The sequence below is a fragment of the Ciconia boyciana genome, chromosome 3 (genome assembly GCF_034638445.1).
Source record: "Ciconia boyciana chromosome 3, ASM3463844v1, whole genome shotgun sequence".
In the NCBI taxonomy this organism is placed as follows: domain Eukaryota; kingdom Metazoa; phylum Chordata; class Aves; order Ciconiiformes; family Ciconiidae; genus Ciconia; species Ciconia boyciana.
Window position 1 is genome coordinate 9044159 of NC_132936.1, and position 15374 is coordinate 9059532.

General features: G+C 42.0%; 1 protein-coding gene across 4 annotated transcripts in view; it reads right to left on the minus strand.

The window, feature by feature from the left end:
- Positions 1-15234, minus strand: part of KLHL29 (kelch like family member 29) — a 403118-nt gene extending 387884 nt beyond the window's left edge. For 3 of the 4 annotated variants that reach the window (XM_072858450.1, XM_072858446.1, XM_072858447.1), the window contains exon 1: positions 14984-15233. The gene's annotated coding sequence lies outside the window, so the exon portion shown is untranslated. Of the gene's footprint in view, positions 1-14983 lie in introns of all 4 variants that reach the window. The other variant, XM_072858448.1, reaches the window with a different exon arrangement.
- Positions 15235-15374: the final 140 nt, after the last annotated feature.

The window sequence follows — 15374 nt, forward strand, 5'->3', positions numbered from 1 at the left end:
GCTGGATGTCCTGAAGGTATCCAAGTTTCTTCCCCTCCCCTAGGCACATGCTGCCAACTCCTCTGAATATTGGTGGGCAGGCTGCCTCGAAGCACAAGAACAATAACAAAACAGTGAACTTTTTCCTTGCTTTATTTTGAGTTCACAAAAAGACAGCCTTTCTCTGCTCAAAAATATTTTTCAAGAAAGGCGGTCACCTGGCTCCAATGCAACCATTTCTTTCTCTCCCTCTAGAGGTGCCTCAAATCAGTGTTCGACCCAGACTGAGGAAAGTTACAACAAACAGCAAAGTTAGCAAAAGGTGACAAGTAGTTCTTTTCAATATGAAAGGCTTCTGCTGAAGCATGTCAAAATAATAATTCAAATACTGGATAATCAGCATTTTTATAACACTTCAGTCTGGTACAGGCTACTTCTTTCAAAAAACGCTGTTGGCTTCGCAGTCCTCCTAACCAAGCAAATAACTCCCAGAACTTTGCCACAGACCTATACGCCAAAATGAAAATATATCGAAATTAAGTATGTTTTTGCATATACTTTGGAAGGAATTGTTTCTGATACAATAGCAATAGTGCTAATAAGTTAGCATCAAGATACAAACAGCAGCCAGGTCAAATCCTTAAGTCACTCTGTAGAAAACCTAGATATGAGCTTGTTTTAGCTCAGAATTACACTGAGACCTCATATGGTCCTTGCTAATGAAATGAGAGGAAGTAGTAGTATCTATTCCCAGTGTAACAGCAGGGAAACCAGATTGCAAGGTTCTTCTGCTAATATGAGTTACTATAGTGTTGCGGGAGCTTTGCGCTGTTGCAATAATTGCAGATTTAACAGGCTTTTTCATCCTTCTCACCTTCAAATCCTCTCTCCCTCAGAACAGCTTAGTGCTGCCATCTACTTTTTTCATCCTAACAGGGTTTGTGATTTTTTTTTTTATCCTAACAAAGTTCTTAGACTAACTCACCCACTACAACACTGGCTCACTTGAGTCTCTACAGTTGCATCCCCAATTTTATACTTAGTCCAGCTCATCACCACAGGCAAAATTAAAAGCCCAGGAAACAAAACACAGGATCAGATCCAAACTCCTTTTAATGCTAGTTTACAGTTGAGGCCTCAAATACAAATAAAGAAAAAACCCAACTCCCTCAAAGCTTAAGCACAAGATAGCTTTTACAACCCTTATAGGTGTTAAACTACTATGCTCAGAGATGACAAGGTGGCAAAGACATAGGTCTTATCAAATCATCAGGACAGTTCTGGAAAGCAAGTCTATCTAACTAAAAAATGTTATTCAAAGTTTCAGTCCTAGAGGATTAATAAAATTCTTTTAAGTCGTTTATTTGCACAGACACTAACACCACTGGAAAAAAAAAATCCTGGCTAAAGGATCTATCATCTGAACAAAGAGGCTGAAAAACATTCAGGCATTTCACTAGGAGACTGCCTGCCACTAATCAGGCAGGAGCTAGTCTTGAAATTCTCCACCTCACTTTTTCATCACAAACATTTTTTAAGGCATGAGCAATTGTTTCCACACAATTCCCCAACCACCATTTGTTGAGGGTCTTAACCTTATTTTGGGGAGAAGGAAGAGCTGTTCAGACCACAGCGCTGCTCCCACTCTTGTTTACCCATGGAGGGGAAGTTGCCAGTAATAAAGGCAGGCCACAGCACCTTCTGCCTCCCCACTAACACCACACAAGACAGACCCATCCATCCTCACTGCAAGGATCTCCCTGGACACTGTGCTCCAGAGAACGGTGCTGTTGGCTTGTATCTTTGCTTCCCTTCATCATAAACCAGATCACCCTAACCTCTCTGGATTAGGGCCTGATCCTCAAAGAAATCAAAGCCTCTATGTGCACTTCATTCAGGGTGGGGGTGGTGGGATGTCCGTAGGTCTGTGCTTGCTTTGCCCTAGCAAGGTGCAGCCTTTTGACCTGAACAGTTTGGAGAACAGGAGAAAGAAAAAACAAATCTACATTTCATCATTATCCATTCTCATGACATCAGCTACTTTTGGCAAGCAACAGACATGCTCTGAATAATTCCCTTCTTTATCCAGATGGCCACAAACACGACATGGGGTCCAACCACAGGTCCCAGTGCTGCATTTATGACAGGTATCCAAATCTCTACTCAAATCATTCACTGTGTCCCCCACATATGGGCAGAGAGGGTCCTGCATCGGGAGGAAGGTTTTTACCACTGCCCTCCCTACATGTCACAGCACAGGCTGTTCAGATCCCTGCCCAGGTTTGCAGTTTGGTCTCATATGACCCCAGGCCTCTGCTGAGGCTGCAAACAAGCCATGGGGGCTCTGGGGGAATGAATATATTTGTCCACAGGGAACCAAAGGGAATTAATCACATTATGTGTGCTGTACCAGGCTGACAAAGGTCACACATCCGAACTGGGGCAGCCCAACCTTCAGCACAGATGTCAGCTTTACAAGGAAGCAACCCAAAAAGGGGCGAGAGAAGGTATTTGCAGAAATGGATTTTTTTTTTTTCCCTTCCTGCAGAGGCTTTATTTCATAATAGAAGATGGATGGGAGAAAAGAAAAACCAAAACAAACCCAAAATACAGTTTTTAAAATAAAAATTCATTTCCTAGCTGTCATTCTTGGATTTTGCATATCATGCCTTAGCATTTACTGCTGCCAAATGCAAGACGTCAGGTCCATCTGGCAGATGTACGCTTCCCTGGCTGCCAAGTGTTTCCTTAAGATTCAGGGGCTTCACGATTAAGTATATTTGCAAATTCCAGCCTCCTAAATGAGTAGGGCTCCTGAACAGCAGCCTCTGCTTCCGAGTGCCCTGCAAGGAGGGGAGTAGAGGTACACTGCAATCATCCAGAGTATCTGCTGCGCTTGTTTGGTAGGGAGGCCAGTCTCCTGGTAACCGATGGCTAGAGCAGCTGTGGGAGAGCTTTGAAGAATTCCTTTTTCTCCAGATTATCCCTAAGTAAAATTAGAAAGTATTTAGGAAGCAGAGGGGAAACCCAACCATTTAAGCTGACATCATTACTTATTTACATATAAATACAGCCAGGAAATAAGCATATGTATTTATATATAAACAAAAAAGCTATCTGTACATTTCATAGACTGCTTTTCCATCCAATATTTACTACTTTATTCATGACTTAAGAAAAAACTTTCTCCCCAAGAAATTGGTGATCAAATGCCCTCTGGTGGGCGTGACTGGGGACCTCTACAGCAACCACCACCTCCTAAACAGTTCAGAGCCTTCAATATAGTCTTGGGATTACTATTTTTAATGGAGTGAGACAAAGCACATACTTGCCTTCCAGAAGAAACAGATACACCCCTGACTAGTGAGCCCATGTTGTACTGCTCAGTATCTCTGCATTAGAATATGAGCTAGAAGTTATAAAAAAAATCCTATTAAAGCATTCCATGATTCCTAAAATTATTTTAATGTTCATTTTACCTCTTTAGGATACTTTTTCCTCCTTAGAAATAAGTAACTAAGAGAAACAGAAAAGGAAAGTGGCATTAAGTTTTGCTTTGCCTCAGCATAACAGAATCTTTGTCGACTAAAATGGAGAAAGGAGGAGTGGAGAAGAGCAGCATTTTCAGAGCTTATGAATCATTTTTGTCCTGTTAGAGCACAAGGCGCAGCTAGGAAGGAGGCTCTAATTGTACAGGCAAAAAATAACAGCCCTTGTCCCAGAAGAGTTTACTGCCTAAACAGAAAAGGCAAGGATGGAAAAACCCCTCAAAAATAAACTGAAGTTAACAGGCTGTGTTTCATCTCCTTAAGATGCTCAATAATTGTGGGTGGTGCTTTCATTAACCTGAAATGAGATAAATCTAATCTGAAGGCTTAAGATACAGCAACAGAAGAGGTAATTCAGCAACCTGGGGGCAGAGTGCATATGCGGCTACTTTGAGAATATGTATATAAGTAAAATAGACTGCTTTGACACCACAGCCAAACTGGAAAAGGAGAGCCGCCAGGCAGACTGGACTACGCAAGCCTGACCCCAACGTGGCCAAAAGAAGCTGCAGTTACGCACAGAACTGAAGCTGACCCCAAAGAGTTTCTAGGGATTTTTTTTTTCTCTCCTTTCAACAGAGAAGCTTCAGAGTCACAGCTAAATAAGGATAAGCAGCATAAAACCCTTGCATCACATGAAGGAAAAAGGAAGAGCTCCACTGCTTTCCCCGAGTTCCTTAGGAAGCCTTTGTGCTTCCATTTCATAGGGGATATGGCACTTTCTCTGTTCACCCCGATGCTTAGAAATTTGTTTCCAGCTTCCACAGTACAATTTGCAGTTAATTGTTGCTTTATGCTAAGAATATTTGCGAGTTTGATCTATATCATGGAATGTGAAGCATTTCTGTCTTTTTAAAGATGTTTCTGGGCAACAAAACTTTGCTTGTGAAGTTGTTCTTGGGTGTAAACAATGGTATGATTTAACATTCACCTCCTCCTCTTCTACTCTCAGAAAGAAAAACAAAACTGTCAAAAAACCCTCATTTATTTGAAATCTGCCCTTTATATAAGTAAAGCACCCCTGCTCTGTATAGAGCTCCGTCCCTCTCTAGTGGCAGCCAGGTCACATACCAATTGGTAAGCCTGCTCCAGGCTTGGCTAACAGATGGGTTTTAGCTCAAAGATCAGAAACTTTTAATTTAAGATTCAAAGATCCCTCATTTATTCCTCTTTGCCAACAGCCCACTCAGAGATTCAGAGTTACATTTACAATATTCTCTGAAGACAGAGGCTAAGGATTTCACAGAGCAGTGCTGTCACTTGGTGTTGTACTGTGTAAGCTCTATCACCACGTCACGATCATCATTCTCGCAAGCATCTCTAGACAATTATGTTGATTGCAGCTACAGTGAAACATATTTCTCTTACTAGATACAGCAAGGCAAGATTAAATGGTCTATCTGTGCATGTAATATAGCAAGCCAAGATTCAATGGTGTATTTGTGCCTGTAATAGTTATGCACACAATGCCCATGCTCCTGAATTTTCGCCTAAAATTAAAAGGAACAGATTATCTAGGTAAGATTAGTACTGACATTCCTTGGATCTTATCCTCATGGTTAGTCTTTTCTCAAAAGAAGCTTTGCTGTTAGAGTAGCAATTAAGAGGTGAAGGTTACACTATTTCCCCCCCCTTTCTGGCCCCTTAAAACAAATTTATATATAAATATTTATAATATATTAAAACAAAATGCATGCTACCATGCCTGACAACACAGAGAAGAAAACACACCTTTTTTCATATCTTTCAGTTTTCTAATCAAGAAGATGGCCCAAGACTGTACAGCTGTGATTGTAAATGTAACAACAATCTCTATATATAAAAATAAGTTTTTTGTACTTTTTTTAGGGTAAAACCAATCCTTTTAAGCAGACTTGGAAATGGCTATAATAAAATTCAAGAGGTTACAGGTCTACTCAAAAATGAGAACTGATATGTTCTAATTTTACAAGGTAATATTTAGACAGGGGAAGGCTTATAATCTGCTGTATATGCAAGGTCATTTTAGGAAGTACCTTGAGGAAATCTGAGCCTGTTCATGTTTTGCTAAAGATGAAAAACTGCATGATAAACAGCGTGGCCTGAAAATAGGAGGAAGGAAATAGTTAACCAGGACTTCCACTCAGATTACATGCAGCAAAAGTCTAACCAGCCTACTGGCTTCTCCAGATGAAGAGTAACTAATGCCCTGATTAACCATCACCTCAAGCAGTAGATGCCTGGGCTCAAGCTGCACCTGCATTTCCGTCATAAATTAGAGTTTAAGCTTCTCAACCTGACCCAACTGGGAATCATTCTTGATCTCCAGCCCAGACCACCTTAACTTTGCCATCAGAGCACTGCAGCTGCATGAACTTCTCTGAATAAAGCCAGCACAGCACGGGGTTTTGGGTTTGGTGGGTTTTTTTGTTTTACTTGTACTATTCTTGAATTGAAGTATTGCATTAACTTAGCTGTTGCAACCACAAAATTTGTCTAAGAACAGTTTTTAGAAGGCTTGAAGGATGCTGCTGTGAACTGTTCAAGTGTGATATTGAAACAGAGAGTTTAAAGAAAAGTTGCTGCAATTCCTCTTTTAACAAGAGCATCCCCCCTCTCCCCACACACACACAAGTGGGCTTTCAAAATTTCTATCCGAGACAGAGGAAAAACAAACCAACCAAAGTGAAGAGTGTTATTGCAGCAAGTGAACCACAATTCTCCTCTTTGTCTTTAGCTGCATTTCTGTACCTGAGTACCACTTTTAAAGTCAGCCCTGTGTTTTATAGACTCCAGACAAACCTTTTTGTTTCCTTCCTGCCTATACCATTTCTATGCTCTATTTTTTCCTCCTATAAATAACAACTCAAATATCAGCCACAACTTCCCATTGCCATTTAGTTCAGAGATAGAAGGCTGTGATGTTGCAGAACCAGAACTGCCCAGAAGTTTAATCATGAAATTACACACTTTTCTTCCAAAAAGAAAAATGTACTAGAAAATGGGCTTTACTTTGGGGATTTGATAATCCTAAAGAACAGGCAGAACATTTATCTAAGATTTTCAAGGTACCAAATGTAACTTAATTTAACTCAGCAGATTTGGGCCAAGGACAAATTTGGTCCATTTTATATAACACAGAACTGTAAGGGGAAAGAAGAAAAAAGGTATTGAAGCACCTGGACCACACAAACCGAAGACCAGAAAATATGCCTACCCTTCAACCATCCACCCCCCCCCCCCTTTTGCAGCTGCTGTCATCTACTGAGATTTGCAGACTCTTTCTTTGACCTTAAGACCTTCACAGTTGAATTTCACAAGTGATTTGTTCCTCAGGGTACAAAAACACTGCGCAACATCAGATACATATTGAAACATGTCAGCTCCACAGGTGTTAACTAGATCAGGATTTGGTCCACAGTTCAGCAGCTCTTGTGACAATTCACACATCAAGATCAACTGAGAGGTTCCCCAGAAGGTCCCACACAGCCACATCCCACGCAATAGGCAGCTTTGAACCAAATCTCATTACATTTGTTTGCAGTCTCAAGGCTTAGACTTCAGAAAGAGGGTGGGTTTTACTTTCAGACTTGTAGAGAGCAAATAAGGAATAAAATGTTGGCACAGACAGCCAAAGTCTCACGACTTCTGAATTTGAGATTGGGCATTCAATCTAGCCTGCAGAAAATCCAGACTAGCATCAGTATAAATGAGATAAGAGTTAACTCACAAAAGATCAAATCCAACTTTCATTTATGTCTATGCAACATTGATTTCTGTTAACTACATGTGTGTAACCAAGAGCAACATTTGATCTGAAGCCTAGTACCTTGATGTCCAGCTATTGTAAAACAGAAGCAAAAAAGTAACTACAAACATTTGACTGATGTTGCCCGCAAGCAGGGCATTGCAGAAGGCTGTACCAGCAATTCATATTGACAGAATTAAGATGGGGCATGGCAAACCTCGCTATTAGAAGTAATTGCACAAATATTTGGAGTGTTCTTAAAAAAAAAAAAGAGATGACATGGGGGAAATGCAATACAAAGCCACAGACCAAGAAATAAACTACTACATGCAAATACATGCAAGCTTCTCCCAAGTTAGTTCTCCTCTTAATGGAATATTGATTGGTATGCCCAATGTTTAGAAATGTGAAATAATGGAGGGGAGAAAAGGAAGAGAAGACACACTCAGAACAGTGAGTTTTGTTTAAATAACATACTTTCCTCATATGATCAGCCAAAAAATAGCATAATAAAGAGGGCAGTACAGTATATTTAACATTTTGCCTTGCATTGTATTAGCAAATCTGTCAGAGATGACCTGGAAGTGTTAGCCACGCAATTTTTTCACCCTTCTCCTAACAAAGCGAAGTACGGCATTTTTCATAACCTCTTACCACACAATATCCTTACTGTATCTGGTATTTCTCTGCTTCAAATAGGATAGACTACAGAGTGTCTGTGGTAGTATCTAGGCTTTTCAGATGTAATATATTGAGATGATCAAGATGTTTGTGAAATGTGAAGTCGGGGGGGGGGGGGGGGGGGGCAGGGACAAATCAGTGTTTGGGGGGAAGCAGAGCAGTCCAGTCATGATGGAGAACATCTGGATAAGCTTTGTTGCGTTTACTCCTATCCCCAAGTGAGAAGGGAGGATGAGGAAGAAAAAAAGTTGCATTTTTGAAGCAATTATGACTTATAAGAGTCTCCCATTTCTTAAACAGAACCCTTAATATAGCCAGTGTCATATAATCAAGAAGCCACTTATTCCTACCTTCCAGAAATTTCTTCCTATTCCAGGGACTACCACCACCTGTACAATTTTAGAGAAAAGAGTTTCTTCTATCCTTTTCCTTCTGTCATTCAGAGTCCTTCTGAGATATCCTGTATAGCCTCCAACACATTTTACTCAAATAAGCCATTCAATAAAAGGCAGAAGAAAAAACCCAAACCAGAAGAACCAACTTGCATTGCCAGAGTTCCTAGCCCTGATACTCCAAGGAACAATAGCATCATGCTCAACAGCTCTGCCGACCCATCCCACTACCAATATATTAAGGATATACTTAATAATATAGGCACTGTCCTATACCTCCTTGACAGGAGCTGTTTCACAGTGTATAGGTTGATGCAGTTGAATTTGTTCATACATTTTGCATACCCACGTATTTTTATGCTCTTCCCCTCATTCCAAAGCTTTAGAAATTGCATACAGAATTAGCAACTTCTCCCCCACACACATTCCTTCCCAAACTTTACGAAGGGGTAAGGAGTAAGCTCAAAAAGATGTTGCTTAAGTTTAGTTATTCTGTAGCATTTCATATAGTTTCAAAAGCATTTTCCAGACATTTATATATCCAACAACATTTTGTAATATGAAGTGTTCCAATTTGGCATTTTTTCCCCACACTTGGCAAGCAAGAGACAATAAAAATCAAGAGAAAGTTAAAAATGAAGTTTTTTGAAGTATACAATATGTTAGGGATCATTTAATGAATTCAGGTGTTCAACAAGCCACAAGTCAACCAAAATTTGCAATAGATATATATTTCAAAGCACAGGTAAACACAGCTGCATCCACTTTAAAGTTACTCTATATCATGTGATTATTACAATGAACTTCCTGAATTCTTTCACCTCTCCTTTTGATCTGTGGTTTACCTGTGGCTGGAAAACATGAATGGCATTTAAATTCTTCTCCCTCTAATTAAGGGCAACAGCATGCTTAAGCCTCAGACAGAGAAGAGAAAGTTTTATTTGAGCAGTTACAGCATGCTGCGATCTGCAAATCCACCAGCATTGCACTCGCAGACCAAAAACCAAAACCCTAAAACAAGGTCTGACAAAGCATATCGCAGAGCTGAATTACCCGATTTTAATATTAATTACTCATCAGCATGGACTTCAAGAAGTGTCTGAAGCAAAAGCTCTTAAATCACACTTTAACTCCAGGATTTCTACTGTCTGCATTGTTATGCGGGTCATGGTTATGGGGTGGGCTTTTTGGTTTGTTGTTTTTGTTGTTGTTATTTTTGAAATAAAAGAAAAAAAAAAGAGTGAAGACTAATAACGAGTGTGTGTCTCAAGGTTCAAAAATATCAAGAGATGTATGAATAAAGTCCAGCTCAACAAATTAGGCACATCTTGAGTTTGATACCTCCTACACGACCCCATTATTGCCTCAAATACCTCTATATGAACTTGAGAGATTCTTCACAGTATCTCTCAACTACGTTGAAAGTCCAAAAACACTCCTACTGCGTGCACGCCTAAATTTTTAGTTAATACCAATATTGCAGAAGAACTGTATCAGTGGCAGATTTTCTTATAAACTGCTGCACTGAATGAGTTCCAGAACATGCCCCTAGAAATAATCTGGTTCTCAAACAAATTATGTTTTACCTGTATTTATGCAGAGTTTAGTCCTAGAACTGGAGACAAATCCAAGAACCGTACATTTGTGTCTTCCAGTAAGCCTAACCAAACCTAAACAGAAGTCCTAGCATTTAATGTCACATGTCACATAGCATATTGTAATGGATGGCACAGAATTAAAAGAACAAAACCACAAAACACTGCAAAAGGAATGCTGAATTAATTTATAAAAGTCTGGTTTTGTCTGTAGTTCGAGCAGACTGCTTCAGTGAATCAGTCCTACTATTGCAAGCCAGCACTACGAGCTACCTGAAGTTTAAGACTACAAAAAACTATGTGTTTCTGACGTTAATGCCAATTATACCAAAAAATCCAAATTGAGGATATTTGAGAACCTCGACCTAAGCAATCACTAATGAGAAAAGCAGCACATAAAAATTAAGGAAAACAGTCCCATCTTCCAGATATTCTAATCCACAACATAAATAATTTTATGGAAGAGTGTGACTGGGAATTCAGTTACTGTCATTTATCAGATGGTCAAGACAGCACAGAGGTAACGCGCTGCATGAGAACAGCACCAGGAAGGCTTCTCGGGGCATCTCTTGTACCAGGACTGCTCAGTTCTGGTTTAACCGTAACAGGTAAGCAGCACATATTCACAACTCGTGAAGTGTGTAGACTTTTAAAAATCTGACAGAAAGGCGTTCCCATAAGAGATTTCTAATCTATTTCCTTTTAATCTTTTTCTTTATAGCTGAGGAAGAGTTCTTTGTACTTCTGGTAACAAAGGAAACATAGAAGTGACAGAAGCATGTCAAAGCTGTTGATGCTTCATACAGCCTCACACTCGGAGTTGCTGTTGGCAGGTTACTTCGAGAAGACAGTCTTCAGCCTTTGCATAGGAGCTCCATCTTCCTACAAGTAACTTTTATAAAAGATTTAACTGCATAAAGGGATGCTAAAACTCTTCCCCACACAGGGTAAGCTAACAAAACCAGAACGGAAATTAAAAAAATGGGACAAAGGGTTAATACAATAACTTCAAGTACCCACGTCAAGGCAATGTTATCTAATTTGTATGTTTATGGGCTTTAGGATATAGGTATTTATACAGTATTTCATCTGTGGAGAAATGAGTACATTAAGAAAGTGATTAGATACACAAACAAATCACAGAATCTAATGATACTGTGTCATATTAAGGTTACTGAATCAGCACACCGTGAGGCCAAATATTGCAAAATGGAAGATCTGGAGGGGAAAAAAAGAAGCTGAAGGACCACATAAGTCGCTAACCCACACTGAGATTTTAGCTAGCTAAGAGCCTCGATTACGGCACAAAGAATTAATGATCTGAAAACGATGTAGACCTCTGCAGTGCACTATGAAGTTGATGCTCTGCAAACAGAGCAGCTTCAGGATCAGGTCTTCAGGTGTCTGGGCTCCCTGGCTCCATAGTCTACAGCAGCAAATCCAAGTGGATCGGTGTCGTTAGTGGACAAGTCACTGCAACAGCCTTTGCAATGCTATGCTTAACCTACAGTTAAAGAAAGGATGCTAAAATAATTAACAAAAATATTAAAGAGACTCCAAAACTTAAAGCGCAGCAACAAACCCTCCAGATCACTTTTAAGATTAAAAAAAAAAAAAGAAATCCCACAACAGGGATATAATGGAAGAGACGGGGGTTAAGCAAGACAGGACAGACTGTGATTTCTCTCTCCATTTATGGATCATGGGGTACTTTTTCCCCTACAGCTGTGTGTGAGTTTCCACCACAGCACACAGAGGCCCTACATACAGAAGGGGAGGAAAAAAAAAATATATATATATATTAATTTCCCTCCCCTTGATTTTTTTTTCTGTGCTTCAGAAGAACTGGGCCCATAGATTTTTTCAGAACTAAATTAAAAGGTCAGGAAAGCAAGTAGGCATGGACAAGACTAAATTGCAGATAAGCACGGAGAAGCAGAGAAACAGCATTTGGGATGAGCGCCAGTGACTGCAAATAGTTAAGGCCCCGATTCTGGTGGCCATTAGCACAGTGCCGAACTGGAGTGACTCCAATGGAAACAACGGCTCGCAACCTGGGAGAAGGACGCATGGGAGCGAAGCAATATTGCTGGCGAGATGAGGGCGGCAAACCTGGGGATAATGAATTCTCCTCACAAACAGGCACTAAAAGTGATAGCGCCAGATATGGTGCACAGTAAACCCAAAAATCATATCATTTCTAGATCTGTGTCTTCCTCTCCCTTCACTGAGAGGATTTCCCGTCAACATACACACTATATACTTTTTATTATTGTTTGAAGAATAAAAGCAGCAACCCTAGAAGCACGCTAATCTAGAAAAAGAGACAAAACAGAGGTGGTTACTTTCTTCCCTCAAGATTTCTGCTTCGAAAAAACCAAGTGAACAAGAACAGGTTTGTTCCAGCACACCACCACTTTTTGTTTCATTTCAGCAAGACTTCAACAAAATCTTATTCACTATGCCGTATATTTAATACATTGGGTACTTGAAGTATGACCATCACTCATTAGAAGTGTAATTAAAAAGTGACAAAACTAGATTCCCCCTCCCCAGCATGCAGAGGAAAACCAGTAACCCTGCCTCTATTTGTAACCATGACAACTATAGAATATTTTATTTCAGTAATATAATTCACACTGAACATTTGCTCATAGGTTTTGTTGTTATGGGAAAGGTTGACACACTGTGCACGCATTTCGTAAGCTACCGGAGACAACAAATACAGGAAAGTCAGGCAGTTTTTGAGACCAAGAACCTAGTATGTATTTCAGAGTTCATTTAAGACCCTCTACAGGAAGCTAAATGAACATGAACAAAAATTCATCCAAATTAAGTGCTAGTGGTCATTACTTGCAAGACAACTACTTGGTATGACTGGATGTTTTTCGACTTTTAAATAAATCACAATGATACTCTCATATTTTAGAAGAGGTCGTAACTCAAACCCCAAACTTTATTTTTCAATTAAAATGCCATATGCATTAATCGGTTTCTATTAGGAAATACCAAAATACATGTTACAGGAAGAGATATCTATATGAAACTAGGCAGTGAAAGACATAGATTACATATGCTGGCTAAGTCTTATTCTGGATGGGTCACTAAATTATTTGCATAGCTCCCATATTTCATCTTAAATTGAAGACAACTTCCATAAATACACACAGTGAGGACAGGTTATAAGAACAAAAAGAAAAGCCAAAAACCCTGTACATTATTCAGAGAAGATTAAACAACCTCCTGAGCATAACTAAAGTTTGACACAGATAAATGTCAGTGTAAAATATGGCTGTACTTTATTTTTCTCCACATGGGAAAAAAAAAATAAAGCCATTAGCAGTTTAAACCAGAATACAACAATAATAAGAGACAGACACACTGTTGCTTTGTTTTGGAGGCAAAAAAAATAATAAAAAGAATAAAGCTTGCTAGAATACTATTCCTTCTCTCACAGATCATCATATCTATCAAGAAGGATTTAAAGTTTCATCAGATTGCTAATTATAAGAGACAGTAATACTGTTATCTGCAGTCACCTTAAAGCTACAGTAGTTTGGTTTAAGTACCTCAAAAGGATAGCCCGATAAATGTGTTTAAATCGGTGCAAGAGACTCACACGTGTCTACATGTACACAGACACACACTTGCTCAGTTGGTTTAAAGAATATCAGGAAAAAGAAAGTTTCTTCATTTATCAGGAATATGCTCTATATAATCTTCCATTAAAACAAATAACAAGCCTGCAGCAAACATGCATGTCTTTTTCCTTCATTGATGGAAAAGTGATTAAATCCCCCTTAATCTAGTTACCAGAACACTATATTTTTTTCTAAACAGTTTTCATATACAATAAACAAAAGATAAGCAGCCAACTACATGACCAGGGCTCCATAATTTTTGGTGGTGGTGGGGAAGATAAATCCATCTCCAGCATTCTAGGAATATTTTCAGTTCAATAAATGAAGCCAGAGGGGGAAAGAAAATAAAATAATCTCGGAGACTATGAGCACACACTATTTATGAAGTGTATAAGAAACACCACCATCCACCCCCAGAACTCCCTTCCTCCAGACCCTTCTCCACCCGCCGGGGAGGCAAAGGAACCTGAACCCAAAATCCCGGGGACCACAGACCTGCAGCCTCACACGACAAGGACAGCTAGTCACAGCCACTCAATGTCAAAAAAAAAAGTAGCTTTTCCCTCCCATCCTAAGCGAGACCTTCCGAAAACAGGTACCCAGGGGATGCGCCTCTGTGCTCCTACCGGCACCAGACAGCACTTCGGCTCAAAGATAAGTTAAAAGAAAACATATCTCCCCCCCCCCAAAAAAAGCATCAGTACAAAACCCCAGCAAGCAGCCAAACAAAACCTCACACCGGCGAGGGATGTCATACGGCGTGGCAAGGCATGGCGTGGGAAACGCGTACGAAGTGTTTTTTAAAAATATATATATTTAAACAATATTGTGCCGAGAAGTTCCTCGTACACATCACGCGTGGGGGGGGGGGGGGGAAGGGGGGTGGAGGAAATGTATTCCAGGCACAGAGAGACGGCGGGGCTGGCAGAGGCATTTGGGAAGGGAGAGAGGGAGGCAGGCAGGCTGCCTGCCGGGGTGCGCGCCGATCCATTCCCCGGCAGTTTCGGGTGCGGGCCCGAGGATGGGAAGGGGGGATCCCCCCGGACAGCCGCCCCCGGGAGGCGTGGGGCTCCGCGGGGACACCGCCGGCCCCCGGGGCTGAGGGAGGGGGGGTGCGCGGCCGACCCCGCTCCCCGCCGCGGCGCGGAGCGAGCGCCTGAAGTTGTGGGTGCGCGGCGGGGGCGGGGACCCCCACGCCAACATGAAAAAAAAAAAATCCTGGAAAAAGAGCAAATCATCCTGACAACAGTATAACCCGCCGCTGGCTCGGCGCACAGCACCCCCCGGCAGCAGGAGGCACGCAGGAAGTTTTTAATGCGGGCAGCGAGCGCAGGCGCAGGGCAGCCGCCAGCTCGGCGATGCCCGGCACGGCTGGCGGCGGCGGGGAGCTCCGCGGGCGCGCAGCCGCCGCGCCGCTTACCTCCCTCCGCGGGGGCGCAGGCGGCCCTGGGCCGGCAGCGCGGGTGCGCGGCCGCGTCCTCAGGCGGCGGGAGGATGCGCGGCGGCGGGAGGCGGCGGCGGCGGCTTGTGCATTGCAGCCTCCTCCGCTAACGCAGAGCCCCGCGCGGCTGCGGGCGCCGGGAGCCGCGCTGGAGGCCGGGCAGGGGGGCGCGGCGCGGCGGCGGAGGCTGCTGCGGAGCCGCGACCATGCTCCCGTCTGGCCGCCTTCCCCTCACCTACTGCCCGCTTTAGCCGGGGAGGGAGGCGGCCTGGGCGCCGGGGCGAGGGGCGGGCCGGGCCAATCACCGCGGCGGCGGGAGGCGGGGGAGCCCGGTCCGCCCCGCCCCGCACGCCGCGCCGCCACGCCCCGC